The sequence below is a fragment of the Anopheles stephensi genome, chromosome 3 (assembly GCF_013141755.1).
Source record: "Anopheles stephensi strain Indian chromosome 3, UCI_ANSTEP_V1.0, whole genome shotgun sequence".
NCBI lineage: Eukaryota > Metazoa > Arthropoda > Insecta > Diptera > Culicidae > Anopheles > Anopheles stephensi.
The window spans coordinates 22,675,593-22,696,067 of record NC_050203.1 but is presented as its reverse complement, the minus strand read 5'-3'; the positions used below and the strand labels follow the sequence as shown (position 1 = coordinate 22,696,067).

The following is a 20,475-nucleotide window of genomic DNA, read 5'->3' as shown; positions in this document are numbered from 1 at the left end:
TTGGTCCGGGCATGTTACCCGGTGCGTACAAAACCCTTGCATACGTAATGGGAACCGCTGGATCCGTGCACAATCGCGCATTATTATTTACATCATTATCGGCATCTTCAGATGCTGCAGGGAAAGTGGTGGAAGAAGCTGTGGGGAGCAATGTGATGCAAAGTTTTCTCCCTGCTCAGGCACAAACAAATAGGCGTAATCATAATCGTGCTACCATAATCAGCGATGACCCGTGGCCGGCCAGTCATCCACAGCCAGATCAAACGGTCAAATGCGTAGGAAATGGTTTTGCAGCGAACACGGGTAAACACCTAAGCAGGCAGCTTGGCACGTTTGCTCTGTAATTGGTGATAATTTTTTTTCGTAATTATTTACAACGAAACTATCGAAATTGGGTATCGTGGAACTGTTCCGAACTGATAAGATCTGTTATATAAGGAATCAATTTCGCCGTATTGTACAGCGGACAATTAAGCGGTAATCAGTAAGGAATTCTACTTGGTTGCATCGGTAAGGTAAGTTACTGTGAAGCGTCGAGGTACAGAGTTCGATACTCGACTAGTGTGGGTAACTTTTCTCTTGCAAACATTCAAAAGAACTTGCTTCAAAAGAAACTTTTTCATGCAAAGTTTTATTAGATACTTAGCTGTAAAACACACTGCTGCCAATTAATTTTCCGAGAGAAGCATAAAATTTTCTATTCTTCACCACCTAGAAAAGCACTCAACACGACACCACGCGAGAGAGAGAGAGTTCACTGGCCAAGTGCACAGCTTTTGCTGGCCTCCGCAAATATGACTTCCCCTCACCCAAGAAGGGGGGTGGGTAATACATTTTGAACCATGAAATGCGTTTTGCGGACTACGATCCCTACGACAATCGTTCAATCACCCAGCAGCGGTGGGTGGATTGCACTCATCTCCAACCCCTCTAGCGGCTTCCTGAGATGAGAGCCAGAAGGATGCACGAATGTGTTCGCGCACAGTATGAACACGCGCGCGCACACGCATATATGAAGAAACGCGGGGGCTGGAAATGAAATTTACCGAAAAAGAAAGTGAACGTGTCATGACCGGCAAGGCAGCATAACGCTGTTCGGGCCCCGGCATCTTGACGCACTGGGGGGGGGGGCGAGAGTTATGTAAAACATTAAATTGAAGTAAAACACCGCCCGGATTTGAGGAGGAGGAGGGTGGTGGTGTCTGACACCACCCAATGACTCCCCGTGCCCCCGTGTTCTTCCGCCCCCCCTCTCCCCCCCTCGAGTATCTTATGTTAGCGATTGATTTCGAATTGATCGATTTTGATCGATTTCGATAGTGGAACTGCGAGAGATCGATTAGTGATCGACGGGAAACGATGAACGCCGGGAGAGGGATGGACGGAAAGGAAGGTTCAAACGCACGCACGCAAACTGCGGCACGCGTACTATCACGAGACACGAGAGCGTGTGCGGTTCGGGGTTTCGGGTGGTGGAAGCGTGAAAATGAGTGAAAAATTAACGTTCGTGCCAGCGGTTGAGGGCTGTTGTGGGGTCTGGTGGTTCATTCGAGAGCTTCTTCAGGTGAATTTTTCACCGTTTTGATCGCTGGCAGCGGGAAGGTACCGAGGGTTGGACGAACTTTCAATTATGGGTGATTTATCGTGCTGGTTACCTGCGGGTGGTGGGTGGCTGAGCAAGGGCGCACCGGGGAAACCACATAACTCTGCACGAAGCCTGACTGTGAAAATTGAGAGAGAATTTTGAAGTTGAGAAGATCACTAGACTGAGAGATCTTATCGATATCAAGTTTCTAAGCGAGGATTAGTATATGTCTTTAACTGATTAGATAAAAAAGTATAACATATCAAGAAACTCTATGGCTCTAAATAAAATTCTGCAAACCAAGACTTCCAACTTTACCACTCCTCAAGTAGAATCTGTGATTTGACAAATATTTCTTCCTCCGTATTTACGGAGCATATGTTTGTAGATGCCTAACCCTATTTAGGAATAACCTATATTCATGTAGATGCCTAACCCTATATTCATACGAATAATTGTACTCGACTTTAATAGATCTACTTCAAGATAGTGATAGTTCCTTGAAAGATAGATAGCCAATAGGTGTAGATGAGATTCTTGATCCGTTTGACTTTATCCATTAAAAGAGTCCTTCGGATAACTTTACCATTTTCCGCTCGCATACCTTGCGTTACGAAATAAAAAGCGATTACTAGCATCACCCACCAAACCCCACGTAACTAGTGTGATTAACTTTTGAAGTAAAGCAAAAGTAAGAAACGGCTCTCACAACCACAATTGGTAGGACATCATGGGATGCAAACGACCTTTCCGGCAAACGAGTCCGATCGACGGACGGCGATACTGATCGCCCCCTCCGCTTTGAGAATGGGAATCTGCACTTCTCTGCAGATCTAATCAACCAGAACAGAACGTTCAGTCACGATTTGAACCTTCGCCAAAGTGCCTTCGATTGACTGCAAATGATTCGATTGCTTCGTAGCCAAATGGAAGAGTTTGTGAGAAGGGGAAAACCGAGTTTTTGCGCCAAGATTCAAATCACTCACCCACACTCAAATTCGCTAGAGTTGGGCTTTGCAATCTAGGAAGAAGGTGGTGTTGATTTTATTTTGTTTGCTGCTCAGACATACAAAGGTGGGTAGGACTGGTTGTTGGCAATCGTATCATAAAACTCTGGTTTCCGAATGCTGCATCAGCAGTACTCTGAAGCCACAGTAAATATTACGCGTAATGAAGTAACGATCGAGAGAAAAGAAATCTTGATGAATCGGCATCGCATGCACATCAGTTAGACCGTGCTGACGTTTGGCACTTTGGACTCTTTTGCTTTAGAGCGCGTTGGTCTAGCGCATCCTGAGAGTGTGTGTGTGTGTGTGTGTGTGTGTCGCTACTTCGCGCACATTGTACCTAATAAAGACAATCCATTAGAGACAATTACACCTTCTGCCACTGCTGGTTGGTGTCCATACGGCTCTATCTATTGGATAGAGTTTTTCGAGTCAATTTTGTCCAGCGAGCCCCGTCGTACGCAAATTGACGTTGGCGACCGCAACCAATTGATTTATGACACTTGATCGTTTTCGGACCGCAAGTCGTCAGTGGCGGCGTACCGACCCACTCGCGACACTTTAACCACAATAAACTTGAGCTTGGCATTTTGCACGCTACATCGGGACAAGATAATTGCATATGTTTTTCATGTGTTTAGAAGTTTGTGCGAACGCGTCACAAAGACGTAATCTCTACGTCAGCGATATCAAGGATTTTGGACCACAACAAAAAACCTTTGGATTCCGTGTCTTGAGATGTGACCAGTTTCCTTGTTCCTCTAGAAGATTGAAGCTAATTAAGTTCACATTTGGGTGGTGTGTGACGTGAAGTAGCATACTTCTACCTAGTCACCGAGACACCGCCAACGAAGGACGCTATGTTCTTGACCAACCAAACACATTCAAAGCCGGAGGCTCGTCTCGAGGGTAAGAACTCAGGTAGGGGCATCACGGCTGGTAGTAAGTACAATTCCATCCGGAAAACAATCAACGCACATCTTCGTGCTCCAACTTCCTTTCGAGCGTCAGAACGACTCACCTTCGCCCACATTGAAATTGCGCGGCCCACAAGATCGTACCGAAGCAACGCTGTGTGCGCGCCTCCTTTCTTTACCATTCAAAGCTGAATTGCTGCAGGAGCGGCAATAATCGCGCACCAGGAGAAACAAGACAAAATAAAGATCAACAACAAAAAAACCAGACCGTGAGAACGGCACCAGTGTACCATCGAAGGCGTACTGGCGTGGGGCGCTATATTTCGTAACCGAACGGACCAGAACACAACACCTTCTCGCCGTCCACTTTGGGTTGATCTTTCGCATTTGCTGAGGTGCTGTCGGTGATACGATTCTTGCTGGAAGATGAGGATCGAAAGTTGTGCGGCTGAAGACGATCTGAAGAATAGCCCATATATGGCGTAAGAGGCTCACCAAGTACTTGCGAGAGAATGTTCCAGTTTTAGCAAAACGGGCGCGGGATTGTCTTTTGCGACAGTCAATGCTGTTCTTTCCCGAATGTCCGATCTCGTTTTGGAGATTTCCTTAAATTTTGATACGAATAACACTATGTTCAAGAACTTCCAATTTTCTGCCTAGGAGATACACACAACACGAGGAGCTTAATTCTTACCTTGGACGAAGTTGAACAAACACCCATCACATCACCAACTCTATACGCCTCCAAAAGCACGGGTAAGAAGACATCACGACGGGGCAGTGGAATATATAGGACACCTCGTTATTGGGCTATGCCCTTTTGCACTATTAATAGTTAAAACACACCTGTGACAACACACTTGCTACCTCGTTGGTCACACACCGGCCCACAAACTGAATTCAATTAGAAGGCACCCTTTTTTTCCCTGACGCCACACTCTGCTGGCCTCATCACACAGGTCAAATGGCCACAATCTTGATAGGTTTGCCGACACGAACGACACAGACCTGTTTTGGAGCCTGGCTATATTGTGCTGCACCCTCATTTCACTTGGCCATCACACATCAACACACACACACAGGTACTTGCAACCAGCTGTGTCGCACATTCACATTGGGGAGGATCAGAGATCGACAAAAATTTGCTACAAAAGCCACCTTTCCTTCAGCTAACACAAACCGAACACTAGACGCCACACTAAACACGATTCGCGAGGGGGTTTTGCTCCACACACGGGTTTCGCGTGATTTTCTAGGCAGCTTTTGCAGAATGCTCTAGGCGAGCCTTCCAGACGAGCGCCGTGGCCTAAGCTAGCAGCCAGGTCTCGAAAGATCTCCGTAAGGGAACCCCCGTGTTGGCGGTATGGGTTTTGATGGAGGTTTTCGCTTTCGTTGCTCCAACACACATCAGGCACACCGGAGGGCTGGAACTGTTAAGGCACGTTAAGGCATGAGAGCTGGGCGAGAGTGTTGTGGAGAGCTTCAAACAACCGACGCGGGGATGCTCCGGGGATATCGCGACGCCCAATGCTCACAGTTCCACCGTGGTTTGGTACACGTTTGGCAGTCGGCAGTAGCAAAACATAGTAAGAAGAAAAAAAATCACGAGCTACACATACACACGCGACTCTTCCACACTGGACGGGCGGAGTTGGTACTTCGGTGGTCGGAGATGTTTGTGATACGTGCGTGCTGGAACGGACACACCGGGGTTTGAACGTCGAACCGCACGAACCGACCAACAACGAACGAATGGTGGGCCACCGACGATGGTTTGAAGCTCAGCCGATGGAGATTTCATGCGCTCGCTCACTCGCTCGCGAGAGTGAGAGAAACCAATTTTTATGTTGATGAAAACGCAGCGAAAAAACGCATTCATCGAGGGTGGTTTGCTGGGGTGGTTTAGCTTTCCGGAGTGGCTTTCGAGACGATCTCTCCGGTGAGCCGAGGCTTTCTCTGCTCTGCTCTCCAAGGCAGGTGGCGTTCTCTTGTACGGGGTTGCGTTTTTTTACGGTTTGTGTTGTGCACACGTCGCTCGTTCTCGTCGGTTCTCTTGCGAGGGTTTCAAGGGATGCTTACACCAAGCATATGATGTTGGACGAGATGGCCGGGCCGTGTGGCGTTCGATGATTTTGCAGACGGGTCTACACACCCACATGGAAGCGAAAGGGAATCTCTCAGAGGAGTGGTGGATGCGTTCTCTGCCTGATGCTCTCTGAACGGTGGAGCAAAACAATAGCGCATACCATCATCTCGGTACAAGATTCGGTACTTTGTAGCACACACAACATTGAAGCATTAACACAAAATACTCTTCCCTAATGGTTCACTCATTCGAACTAATAGGATAACACAGTTCGCAACAGCTACACAGCACACAATCTACTCTGAATCTTGACGATAGCTACGAGAGACAGCTAATCGATTCTTTAATGTACACAAACACCTGATTAGCTGACGTAATACAGAGATAGTTTAGACTTAGTTAGAATTTGTATTCCAAACAAACATAACCTTGGAAGTCTTTCCTCAAAGACAGAATCGATCTCGGAAAGCAATAGTTGGGGGAACAAGTTGGCGTCTTGTACATGGTGGGATCAACAAGACGTTATCTACTATGAGTTGCAGACAACAGCTGATACAACTGAAGCGTGGAATAGACCAAAAAGAGGCCAAGTAAAGTCTTCTTTCCCTTGAGCTCTCAATTATCAAGAGGTTTTTACCTATCAATTTCTGGCTTCCATGACTTCTTGGACATTTTGCTCTTCGTATGAGGGTCTCCTGGAGGGACCTGTATATAATTTGATATCAGTCTTTCGATATAAGCATCCATGTTAGAATCGTGAGATCACTCAAATTTTCAAAATACTGAGAATAACGTCCCTTAAACCGAGATTAGCTCCATCACCCAATTAAAATGGACATTTTGAATTTTTGTTTTATAAATTCTAAATTAAATGAAACTCTTGTCAGTATGAAGTAACTCTAGAGTTCTTGTACCAGGTTCAAGCACAATCGAACAGCTATTGGAAGACTTTCTTTCCACGCGCGAGAACCAAACACCCAAGTGCAACTACTTTTGCACACACGCACCTTCAGCCATGCGTTACCTCTTCATTGGCCCGCTAGCCCGCTGCACCTGCACCTCGGCCCACCCTGCTCACTCGAAGAAGCCGGGTGTGGACTTTATTATCATTATGCTACCCATGCTGTTCTACCTACCCTTGCTTACCCCAGCACTCAGCTGCATTTGCTGATAGTGCAGCTCTGTCGGTTGGCCATCCCCCTTTGCGATATTAGTATGCTCGGGGAGTGCAATCAGACTCCGTCCCGTCATCGTGGTGGTGTGGCATATTATTGTGCGTTTTGCTGAAGAAGATGCTCTATCTCTCGTGATGTGTTCTTCCATTTGTGCGCAGTTTTGGTCCACGGTTCGCGTTTCTTCCGTTTCACCCCTTTTATGGTTGGTCGGGTTTTTGTTCTTCTCGTTGCTTCTACTTTACATATATCCCTGTTCCTCCTTTTCCCTGAACTTGTTTTCCTTATTTTTATGTTGTTTTTTTGCACTTGAGTACCGGGGCACAAACACACACGCGGTCGTTGCGTACGTCTGTTTATTTCTTTTATGATTATTGCTTGTCCTTCCTTGCTTCCACCTACTTGTACTCACTTTTACGACACCCGTCCATCCCGTGGTAGATGTTTTATAATAAGCCTTCTGTACCTAGGCATTACTAGACTCGGGCGCTCTAGATGAAAGCCTTATTTGTTGTCGTGGAGTTCGTCCCGTTCCTTCCACCATCTGGACTACTTTCACCCTCTGCTCTCTTTGATTGCTCTCTTTGCGAGGAAGCAGTTACGTCAGTGTGCCGTCCTCGGGCTGCCCGGCGATGAATGACGTAGATACACACTGGGAAAGCTCAGGACTGGCTGGCCGGGATCGTACCGGGATGGGCAGCCAGAGCACAGCAAAAGGTGCTCTCTTAACCGAGGGTGGTAAACGGCGACGGCACAGAACAATTCTATGTCTGCTCGGGATTCTATCTTCTATGGCCGTGTCTGAAGAGGTCGTAGTTGCGCCTCGCTAGGGATGTGTTGTTCATAAACTGGGTAAAAAATATAAACGAAGGAAATTCGTATTTCTATTCAATCCTGCACGGTAGGATCTCTGGCTGCTGCTCATTTCTCGGCTGCTCAGCCTTTTTATGTTTTCGTTGTCTGAAGGCACATCTCCCGCATGGGTGCGGGATCCAGACAGCGCCAGAAGAGCAACCAGCTGCAGCAGACGCGTCCAGTATTATCTTCCTATTGGGATTAGAATGAACTTGAGACGAGCCAGAGTGTTGCGAGGAATCCTTCTGTGGCTTTGAAACGCGTATGTTGTTTTGTTAGTTTTGTTAGAGCAAGATACATGGTCCAAAAATTGAAGACTTATTTTTCTACTTTTTCGCTATAATCATATCCATAAATCGGGATTTTTTTTTATTCAAAAAGAACGGCCTGGCCGTATTGCTATAAATCGGGATTTTTCGTGCTATAAAATATTGCGTTGTAATATTTTTTGAGTATGTTAAGTTGAGTTAGCCATGTTAAGGTAACCATACTACGCTTAGAACAAGACATCGTAGAATCTGTGCTATGTTTCTTGCCTTTGAAACATAAATCAGCTCCTACCTTCTACACGAAACAGATAATCCTTGCCAACCTTAATTTGCCTCTGTAGCACTAAATCAAAGCGATTATTCAGAACCGTTCCATAGATCCCGCTGCAACATCAAGAGATATAAATTATTGCATTAGCATTTGAAAAAGATGACGTTTGGTCTGCATTTGCCTAATGCTGGCACACACACACAAACTCTGACGCCCGGAAAAACAGCAACATTCATTCAACAATCGGTCCTTAATGGCGTTTGTGAAAGAAACAAAACGTGACGATAAATAGATGCTGATGCTTAGAAGGGATGCGACGACCCATCCATCGGTAACACTTTCGGGAGTCCCGGGGCGTAAGAAGATGCTCGGCTCCATTTTCACGCCTGAGGACACGGCGCTGCTGTCGGAAGAAGCCGCGTAGACCCGCAAGACGAAAACAAAATGATTCTTCTTTGCTACTTGCTACCCTACCGATCACCTCGACTCCTCTTTACTCCTTCTACTGACACTCCCCTCGGGATGCTTCAGAACTGGTTTACCGCGACTAGGGCGCGACAATTCACGTGGCTCTCCCGATACATTGGGCACGTGCTCGTAAACCGCCGTTCTGTGACACAAATGCAATCGAAAACGGTGGGGTTGCATCTTTGCGTGCGTGCGGCTTTCGTCTAGTTCTATTTCTTCCTCACCACTATGCAACGTGTGCAACTAGGCGGGCTTCACGTGATTGATTTACGCATCACCGACGACAAGTCGTTCTGTTTTTTTGTTTGGGACTAGAAACTGGCAACTCATCTCCGATCTATCGTAACCCGAGCGTCACAGGAAAGCGTGTGACATGTTGCTTCTTCAGAAGGTACGGACAGTCAACCGACAACAACCAACACAAAACATGCTCCAGCTTAATGAGGTCAAAAATAAAAAATGAACCGAAAACCGGGTAACTGGACTTTACGGTTTCGGCTTTCCGTTCCGATACGGTGGGCATGACGTTCGCTTTGCCAAAATTAAACTTCATGATTTTTTAATGATTTTGACTTCCAGAGCAAACGATGTGATCGTCGTTACGGTCTTTTTGCTTTGCAATTGAAATGTACTGTTTACATGTGAATTGTTGTTTATTTTACACTTGTGAGCATGAAACTGTATTTGTTTTTGGGTCAAGATGTGTGTGTTTTGGCTAACGATTGCAGTATTAGAAACTATTTAAATATTAAAAAGATCATGTTTTAGTCATAAAATAAATGCATACACTTAGTCATAGAGAAACTGTTTATGAAATATGATAGAGGAACTGTGGAAAGTTTGACAGCCACTCACATCGGTATCTTCAACAATGAAATGTCCACTACCTATGGATCAGTATTCCGACTACTTCTACCGGGCGGTCCAGTGGTACAGTCAATAGCAGCGCCGATACTCACACGGCAGGACTGGGATCAAATCCCATACTTGACCGCGTTCCTCCAAGGTGTAAAGACTTGACTATCCAACTACGTGGCTCAATCAGGTTATGGAATTATAAAATGTGGTCGGCATGACTGCTGAGGTCGTTAAGCCGAAAAGAAGAAGAAATAATTTGGCCATAAATCTTTTCTTATTTAAGGTTCATCATTTTTAGTAGTTGGTGTAGACCTGTATTCCCTGCTTGGTGCCTAGAAATTACAGTCTTAAATATTCCAAAGAAGACTTACGGGGCCTTTGTCGTGGATTAGTTACTACATTATGTACTGGGCATGAACTGTTACTAAGACTTTGTAAACTAAGCTCGTCATGGTAATTGGACTGATTGGGTCATATCTTATTATAGCATCTCGCGCTCGGATTATAGCTAAACGAATCTCCCAAACATTTATAACAACAGTTCATCTAACTACGTCGCACCCCACATGGACGATATCTAATGCACCAAGCAAAAGGTTAAAAGCGATAGTGTGGAGAAAAGTTAAATCTTCCCTAAAGGTGCAACCAACAACAACACACGCTTGTGAAACTGTGAGCCAGTCTCCAGCCGAAGTCCACTAGCCGTACGAACTAATTAGCTAATTACTGGCTCGCTCCTCCCTGATCGTTTATCGCGATTTTAGCGAACCACCAAAGCATTAGATGAATGAGACCAGGCAAAAGAGCACCTTGAGCTGCCGTAGCTGTCTGGCAGTCGGCGATGGGTCGTCTAAAAGCTCTCCCAAAATCACACTCACCAATCGCCAATGCAATCGCCGAAGCATTTGGCGGGCGAAGGTTTACACCTTAAAATAAGAAGAAAAAAAGATCTGAGTGAAGAGTTGACTTAACACATCTAGCGTACGACGGTTTCCCAGCTCAACGTCGCGATCCACCCGAAGACATTGGAAGTGGACGACCGACGGTTGGTTAGGTCGAGTAAAAGTAGTTTTCGCATCACCTATCGTCCTGGTGCAGCAGCAGTTTAGGCAAGCGATTGATGGTAAATCGACACGAATAAACAGTTGGGGTTTTGGGGTTTAAATGCTGCCGGGCTGTGATTGCATAGATGGTCGGTGAAGCGGGAGCGCAAGAACCGCTCTGCTAGTTAAATGTGTCTTTGATGTGGCTAATGCTAAAGATACGATTAATTAAATGCATTTGATGGCCGGGAGGACGCAAAGGCGCACTTGGATGTCCGTGGAGTTACCGAAGCAATCTGTTAATTGTGCTTCTAACACTACAATGTAAATGCAACCTTCCTTTTCTATCTTAAGCTAGGCTAACTCCAAGTCTTCTAAGCGAAACGTTCACACGATACGGGTGTCTCTGATGTTCTCAATTGGATATCGCTTCATTTATCACTTGGCATGTCTGCAGCCAGGCGTAGACGATCAACGTCCACACATCCAGTGACCCAAATCCATCGTCATAACTGCCACATCCATCACATCCACATATCAACACAATTTAAGGAAAACAAGGCGCACAAACAGAACGAGATCTTCCCGATCACGGACGTCCGCTGATCAAAGACTGTCGAGAGTGGTCGCAAGAACTAGGTTAACGAAAACGGCAGATGTAGCCGATCGTCTCGGAACACAGTTTATTTAGCATAGTTTGCATAAGTCGATCAGCCCGAGGAATATTTGCCATCAGACCACTGCAAGAGGGCAGACCAAACCCGAGGACCAACAGAGCGAGCGATCCTTTCCTTGCACAAACAAATATTCACCGAAGAACACCCAAGAAGCGTAATGCACCAGATATCTTGGCGGGCGTTTTTTTTCTGTTGCCTACCATGTGCGAAGAACGTTTTGCAGATAGGCTTCGTCGGCCAGAATTTATGTTTATTTTATCAGTTGGGTACTGTGCACGCAAGTCTCGTGATCGTACTGGGAGGGAACATAAAATTAGGACGCTGATAGTTGCTGCCGGACGAAAGGCGATAGGCGAGACATATGGGCGTGCAAACTGTCCTGAGCCATGTCTGCGGGCCGAGTCCATTCCGCTGGCCGGGTGACACATCCCCCGGGGTTTATGGATGGGTTCTTCCGGAGCGAAACAAACAGAACAGCAAACTGTGTCAACAGCGTGTGTGTGTGGTGCACATGTTTGTGATGCAGCACTTTTTTTCCATCCTCCACTCAGGACTCATTTGTACCATCTTTGGTAAAGCAGGGCACATGCTAATCACCAACCAACACACTGTGTGCCCTTGCTCCCACAGCACGATATGCTCAAGATGACATAACGGAAAGGTTCACTTCTGGACGGATGGGAATGGTAAATGTTTGTGATGCTCCAATGCTTGACCGATATAATGCTGATCAACCCCGGCTCATCGCCGCCATTAGCATCCAAGGCACCCGTGACACACAGAGCGGAATTACATCAGCACGACGCTCGCTCGATCCGCGATTCCGGAATCACGCTTTCCTGCCCCATATTGACCTACGCGATAAATCAATCATGCAATCGGCGAAACGATCCCAATTATCCGACCGATTGACTCTTGCTCCTCCTTTTTTTTTTCGAGGGGGGCCCGTCGTGGCTTCAACCGTTTACAGCCCAAGAGAGCTCAAGCTCAAGAGTGATGAAACCTTACGAACTGATCGCTTCGGAGGAGGCGGACCGCAAACCCATAACATCTCGCCGTTTGAACCAGGAAGACCAGGTGGTACGATAATTTACCAAACCCCCCCAATTGTGATCGTCCGTCCACCGGGTGTCTAAAGGTGTCTTTGCGATCGAACGTAACTTCGATTCGTTGGGCAAAAGATCATCGAGGCGATTGAGACCTTTGGCGTCTAGTAGGTCGTCTAAAGCGGGAAGACTCTTCTTCGTCGACTGCCATCAGCAAATGTGGTGCAACGGTTAATGAGGGTGTCACTCTATTCCAAGATGCACCACAACCGAATGCAACAGCTTGCGCACTTGGTTGGGTGAAAGTTTGCCAACCTCGGCGAGGCATACGTGGTGTGTGTGCGTGTCATTGGTTTGGCTTCCTATTCCGCGTCTGGTGCCACGACTACCTTGGCCGTGATAGTGTGCCGACATCCAACCGAACCTGTTCGAGGGGGCCTGGAATCAGCGAAGCGCGCAACTGGCGAAAACGGTGCCCAGTAACAGTCCGTCCATCAATATATGAGGAAGGAAAGTGGTTTTATAACCCTTCATAAGGGCATGGCCCTCACAAGGCCCAGGGACCGTGGCAGGTTTCCTCAACACGGTTGTGCGACGGTGGATGGGGCAAATGAAATTTAAACAAATTATATCAAACCTCAAACGGATGGCGCCGGAACACCTTTTTCGATGCCAGACGAACGCTTTGAGTTGAGGGCCATCTCATAAAGTGACCTAACACGATCCTCGCTAAAGCAGCTCTTTTATAGCGAAAGCACGATTACGCAACACTCATCCGATCTGTTAGCACTTAGGATTGCGGTGGACTTGAAAACCGTTTACCGGACTTCAATCACGTTCCGTAGCGGCATCCGCAGCCACCATAAAGCACCAGCAACAAAAGAGCAATTCGGAGGTCCATAAAGCTGATTCGGATTAAGTAATACAATTGTTCGTGAGGAGCCAGCTGTCGGTGGGGTCTTATTTTCCCGCCCTTGATAAGGTTAAATGTTAAACACTCACCAAGCACATTTCATTTTCTTTAATCGATCGAAGAAAATTCATTGCGGCGCCGATAAGTACCGAAACCTGCTCGGAAAGCAAGTACCTCAGATACAGACCAGGCCTCGACTGAAGGTCAAATGGGGATGAGCAATCCTTTCGCTCGCTTCCTCCAGGATCTCGTGCACGACAGTGCAGTGCGGGTTGCCTACCATTCAGGCGCCCGGTTTCGTAGGCAAGCGCCACCGTGCAGACATGTAACCTTTGACCTTTCGACGGGAACAATCGGCAGGGCGAAAGTTTTCGTTGCCATGTGTCGCTCGGGAAAATATGCTTCCACACACACACACACACACACACACACACACACACAAACACACACACACACACAGACACGCGCGCATAAACGAACGGAGAGTAGAATAGCGCACAGGAGAGTGTTTCGAAACTTTCCTGTGTTAAATGATAATTTGTGGCACACATTTTTCATGAACTTGTTTTGTTCCGTGTACGGGTTTTAATGTGCCTCCATTCTTGGGTTTGGTAGAGTTTGCGTACATCCATTAAAGCACCAGCAGATGAATGTGTTTGTTTGTGTGTGAGAGGGTGTTGCACTTTTTTTGTTAGAATGACAGAGTTCGCATGCAAAGTTGCTTATTCCCTTCGGTTGAGCCTGGTTGAGAAAAAAAATTATGATTTATTGTTTGAGTAAAAGTTTTGGTGCCAAAGCGTGCTCTTCCGGTGCACACGGTCTTTTTATTTATACACTCATTGAGTCGGTAGTTCGAGAGGGACGACTGAATTTTTTTGTTGCAACTCTTCTCTAGTGCTTCTCGCGCAAATATCTCCAAAGCACATTTTCCTCCTGTTGATTGGTTTTTCATTCTATTGCTCCACACGAAAACGGAATCCTTAGAACGGTCAGAACGGTTCGTCCAGATTTGTGTGTGTGTGCCAATGGAAATTCTTTTCCACCACTACAAGGTCACACGCGTAAGGAGCTGGGGTAGCAAGCCATCCAGAATAATAAGGCGGCGCTGAAAGGTTAAAGGTTACACAGTTCAAACTGCAAATTAAAGCACTCTCGGTTGGTAGAGACTTTGGCAGCTTTCGTTATCATTATTCCATTAGGCAAAGGTTACCGTTGTACCGTGCCAGTAGGGCCGGCCAGTAAAAACACCGAAATGCCGAAAAACCGTTCTCATATTTGGCAATTTTGTTGCTTCAGCGTGATGGGTCTTTCGATTAACATCCATCAATCCCCACCAAGCTTCCATCATTCAGGGGGGGTGGGCGGTGTTGTTTTTTTATTCTTCTTCTGTGGGGCGGAATTGATTATTCTATTTTTGGCGCCAAAATCATGGCCCTTTTCGACTGTGTGCGTGTGTGTGTGTCGAAAGGAGAAACAGAGAACGAATCGGAGTCAACGAGCGAGTGCGTGCCGTTCGAAACGTTTTATGTTGGTGCAGTCGTTTTCAAGTTGATGGATGGGTAGCAATCGTACAGTTTGGCTCGGTCTGGAAAACGCATAACACGCGCTTCCCACAAAAAGCAGGACATTTTTATGTGCCAGCTTTATACCATCCAGGATTTGAGATTCAACATAACATCTTAAAAATGTCTAGAAGAATTAAATCACAAAATCAGGGGCGAGCAGGGATCTTAGTCTAAGCACTACTGCGAACTAAGCAGATCCTTTAAACTCCGACTTTTCATGGGACCTCGTCTAATCAAGAGAGGAGAATCTTACTACAAGCTAAGCTTTGGTGTTATGAAAGCCTCGATCATTTAGAAGGCAGTGAACTGCATAAGGTGCCTCCTTTAATGGCTCCGTTGTGCCTCTGACTCTCGCCCACTATCCAGATTCGTTGTGTTAGGGATTAGGTCCTCTGAAGGGATCTTGATCCACCAATGCATGTGAGACAATCATCGTCAGTCTCCATGGACATGATAAAATCATGTCCACTATGCACATAGAATATTGACTGTTTTGGGAATGCTAAGTTGCTTGGTGCCGGTCTTCACATGGCAGGACCCGGGATCAAATCCTTTCAGAATTGACACCTGACTACTCTTTGGTAGAAATCGACCTCCGACCAATTTGATGACTATTTACAACTAGCCAAAATCCTAGTTGACAAATACACTGTAATGTCTATAGTAGTTGACCCTCAGCGTCTGGGTTAATTCTGGGATATTAAAATATTCAGATTAAAAGGACTCAAGGACCACATTCGCGGGTCGTACGTTTGACATGTCTGGCTGAGATCTAATAATCAATAAGATAAAGAAACTATATGAAACGGGAAGATTCAATAAAGAGATAAAGAGATATGTCTCTGGCGCACCGCCATTACAGCAAGACGCCTAAAGTTATGCAAATGAAACAGCAAATTAATCATTTTGAACCATTTACTACTAGCGTTACCGTTACCCCATCGAGAATTGGGACAATTAAAGCTGCTTGGAACGATGTTTGGTTTATCATGCCGAACCAATTGTAATGGTCCCACTGGGAATATAAATTTGACCTTTGCTTTAATCCCCCATTTTTTAATTATATTCAAACAACAATCGGTCGAGGGAAAATTGAGCCCATACCGGCCACAATTACAAGCACGCAATTGCAATCCCTTGCGTGTGTGGATAGTAAAAAAAATCGGAAATTGTATACTTACAGCTCGGAAACGATGTTCCGCTGCAACCACGGTGTCGCGTTTTCGATATCCACCACCGGCCGCGAAGAACGTGAGGAACGTGAGCACTTCCGGGTAGCAGAGGGTCCCACTCCCGGTCGGTAGGTTCTTTTAGACAGTCGTCTTTCACAGCCACCACCACCACCGGCTACTGGGCGTTGCTTTCGTCGGTCGGCCGTTCGTGGTACGCTCAAGTTGATTGCATGATCGACGGCTGCACATGACTTACCGGGTGTACTGCTGCGGAACGGTTACCACCGGTTAGAGCAATCTGAAATATTGAAACAGAACCAAACCCCCAGGTGAACGATGCAACGAAGCAATTACAGGGTAGAGTGAAGAGAGGAAAAAGGTGCATCCACCATACCGAGGGTGGTGTACCGGTGTAAACGGAAATTGTTTTGCCGTCAATTTCCAACCGATCGGAATCGGTAGCATATCGTCACGAATGTATATACACACGATCGACCATATCTCACCCTGTTAGCTATAAAGGTACGGGACCCCAGCACGCTATTGATCACTTTAAGGCTTTCTGTTGGGGAAAAAGAAAAACTATCCATCACCGTGCATTCTTTACCAGTCCACGATACCAAATATAGGGAAAAAGCCGAGCACATAAACTAGCCTGTCGCAAAACTTCTGCTGGCTTCCTAACTACGAGCAGAAGAAGAACGAGCAAATTCCTTACGACATTCCCTTTCAGCAGATTTCTGTTTGTTTGAGTTTGTTTTGCCCATTTCAACTTCCCAAGTGACAATAATTCAACACGCTTGTCGTCGCGCTGCCTCACACACGTCACGGACTGGGGCAAAGGTGGCCATAATAAATAGCACTTTCGTTGTGCATTGTTGTAACATTGTAAACGGATTGTGGACGACGAGTCGCCGACGACAAAAGGCGAATGCTAGCGGAACCATTACGGAATGGTGCCTCTATTTTACCAACCTGTCGGACGCTTTCCTTCCTAAATGGAGAATGAGAACGGGAGCAAAAAAACGTCAACACAAAAACGTGATTTTGCTCTAACACACACACACTCGTACTCCTAACCCCTTCCTGGCGTACGATGTTCCGACGTCCGGTAAGAAATTATAGGTTGGCGTCAGCCAGAGTTCTGAGTGTGCAATAGTAAGTTTTCTCCCTGACACGGCAAAAGCAAAATCTAGCCAATTATTGGCAAAACTTTCCAGCGAAATGGCGGCCAGGAGGCCTAATGTTATCGCCGTTCAAGCATCTATTCTACCGTAAGAGCTGATGCAATGGTTGGGTTGGGTCGGGAAATCGGGAAAGTATGGCACGAGACACGAGGTGCAATTTATTGTTGGCCTAGAACCGGGTGGAATGGGAAGACTTTGGAAGAAGCGCAACAGTAGCTGGGATTTGCGTTTTGCATAGCAACAGTGTGGCCATTCTAGTGCGTGCAACGAGACGGTAATTTACGTCATCCACCGTAGGGTACGGGCATACGGGCTGGTAAAAAGGATTAAAGTGTGTTGCTTATTGGTTATGAGCAACATGGTGTAGAACCGGGAAGTTCTTGCAAAAGGTATACTTGGAGGTAGCATGATGTAAGTTCTGTGTGAAGGAACTATAAAATAAGTGACTAGTTTATAGCGATTTTTCCAGCAAGAGGTAAGTGAGTTAGTAGTGGTTACTTACATTGATATCTTTTTTTCCTTGGCACTACAACCCCGAAAGGTCTCGGCCTGCCATTTCTGGCCTTCTGTGACTCCATTTTAGCCGTGGCAGTGTAGTCAAGCTCCACGTCCGGGCGAGGCGGTCTAGATGGGATTTGAACTCCGGTCTTGCCGTGTGAAGATCGATGCCGCCGTCACCTCGACCACCGGACCGGACATTGGTCGTCACATAAAGTTTAAGGGTGTTAGACAACTTTGGAAATTTGATATGCGGACCATACTCGTGACTGTAATTGAATGCTCTTGGTCTATAAGTCCCTTCGTATGACGAGGCACTTTAAACGTCAAGGTTTCTTAGACAAACAGGTATTTTCGAAAGCGAGACTTTAAGTTTCGAAAGACTTCTCGGACGAGGCCCTTTGAACAAGGTCCTTAAACGTAGCTCATTGGGAGAGACTCTTTGGACAAGCTCATGGGCCGAAGACTCTTGGAGGAAGCCTCTTGTTTAGAAGACCACGGCCCCGTTAATGAGGTCTTGGTGGGCATCCAGTCCATCAAACCTGATTACGATAGAAATTAAAAGAAATCTTGTATACAAGTAGCAATCGAACTTACACCTTACGTCAGCCCCTCATAACGTCAGAGATGTCGTAAGATTTCATCGGCGAAAACTTATCCATTTCTAATTAAACCTGTTGACAAGTCATTTTACTTCGGTGTTGACAAGCTACCAACAAATCTTGACCAACACTTCGATCTTCAGAATACTCGAAATTCTTGCCAACCCGAATCCCGCTTCTACGCGGGACCAAAATCACTAACCTCACTCGCCCGAGAATGCATTGATCTAAATTCCAACCTGCCAAAAGATCTCCGACGCTCGTTTCGCTTAAATCCCGCTTCCATGTGCGATCGTTTCACTCACCACCATTAATGAGTCGCTTTACGATGCGCCAAGAGCGTTCTGCATTCTTCGCCGGCGTTGCAACTTGCGTAAACGCGCTCAGACATAAACAGCCAGACACTCGTAAAGGGAAACTGTGCTGCTTGACGTTTGTTTACATTTACGGCAGCTGAAACGTACATCAGACTGTGGACCGAAAACAGCTCAGCAAACTCTGAGCAAGCAATAGGTTGATCATGTTGGTGATCCACCCTCTCTAATGACTCCCGAAGACTCACGTTACAGAACGACGCACGACGGTGAAAGGGAAAACATCGACTGGCGAAGAAATGAGGTTTGGAAGCGCGTTTCTGTGTGTGCGGCCGAAATCTGTTACCCTGCTACAGCGAAGATTAGGGCAATCTCAGAAATTCGATACCCGCCTAGCCCACCTAGCTAGTGATGTCTACAGTCGAGAGGCGAAAGGCTATCCAGTGGTAGATTTTTGTTCCAAGTTCGGATCGGAGGATTAAACTCATCTCATCACTGATCTGCTCTAGGGGGGAGGAGATGTCCATCCAAACGCTTCATGCGGGAACAACATTCAATTCCCCAATGGACCGGCCATTCGCCACCAAGCGCCAAGTGAGAGTAGATACATGAGGGAACAGTTTTTTTGGGGTTAAAATAAAAGGGCAACCCAAGTGTACCCACCCATAAGCGACAACAGCTGGTTCTAATCTTAAGAGCGGTTCGTGAAAGTTTGTCCCTATCCGTTCGTCTGTCTGTCGGGAAGTGGAACCTACACGGGACAATGTTTGGGGAGGTTATTTTTGGGAATAGTTTTGTTTTTCCTGGCGAGATGCACCCGCAACTTCGGATCGTAACAGTTGCAATCGTTTACGCTCCATTCCATTGAGAGTGTTTTGATTGGCGAGAGGGGAGGGTTCGCTTTAAGTTCGGAATGTTTAGGTTAGAAAATGAAATTTCATTCAAGATTGAATTTTGTAACGGAACGAAGAGTCTGATGCAGAGGTTTGGCAGCCAATCATCAAGCGATGACTCTTTTGGAGTCATGTTTTAAATGGAGAAGTATCTATCTCTAGCTGATCGTTTACAGCTAAAGTGATCAAGATTTTTCCTGAGCAATAACTTAACTTAATCCATACGGGCAAAGAAAACAGAAAACATTGCGCTAGTGATAGATGAGTCACTGAAGACTAGCAAAACATGGCATCATGAAGGGACTTTAGAAGACTCCTGGAAACAAATGGATTCAAAAGGGTGATTTATAGGTATTGGAGACTTGAGAAAGACTGGATGTTGTTGGACTGTTCAAATCAATTAGAATCTGTCTATGTTTAACTATGTGTTGGAATTAATGGTTTAAGCCTAGATTGTTTATCTTGGTCATCACAGAGTTCCACAATAATTGAGGACTAGAATCAACAAATTTGAATGTTTTGACTTTATTTCAGGCATTCTATAATCCTCCAGGGTATCTAAGTCGAAGCATCAGAGACCCCCTAAGCGTGTCCTCAGACATTCATGAACACGTTCGGGATCGCCCACTAATTCTGGTCAGAAAGTGTAAGAATGTTCACCAAACAAATCGAGTTCTACTTCTCCCTGGAGATCACACAAACATTAAAGAAGACACAACGCGGGGCGAAAAACATTGGAGCCGTAGAGTGGGATCAAAGTAATGATAGTAATTACAGTAAATGGCAGCTTTACAGCAGCTTCTACGCTTAACCCTCGAGAGAATTCACGACGCGATCGTGACCGTGTGTGACAGCGCTAGTGTACGAGCAAGCCCACCAGACAGGTCTCTCTTCTCAACCTCCTAGACATACATCTTCAGATGTTCTACAGTTTTAATTTGCCCGAGAGTACACCCGAGAGTGCATGTAAGTGACATTTACCGGTGTGAGGGAGTCGTGCGATTACTCCAAAGATGCTTCTTCGGACGAGCAATGCCCTTGAAGCCCTACCGTAATGGGCCTGTTTGTCCATAGACC

The 20,475-nt window shown here is 46.1% G+C and overlaps 1 protein-coding gene across 4 annotated transcripts in view; it reads right to left on the bottom strand.

Annotated features, from left to right (window-relative positions):
* LOC118509121 (homeotic protein female sterile) overlaps positions 1-20,475 on the bottom strand; it is a 59,076-nt gene that overhangs the window by 20,032 nt on the left and 18,569 nt on the right. For 2 of the 4 annotated variants that reach the window (XM_036049305.1, XM_036049308.1), the window contains exon 1: positions 4,204-5,272. The exons of 1 other annotated variant lie outside the window; for it this stretch is intronic. The gene's annotated coding sequence lies outside the window, so the exon portion shown is untranslated. Of the gene's footprint in view, positions 1-4,203; positions 5,273-15,913; positions 16,203-20,475 lie in introns of those variants that run through there. One more of the 4 variants, XM_036049306.1, reaches the window with a different exon arrangement.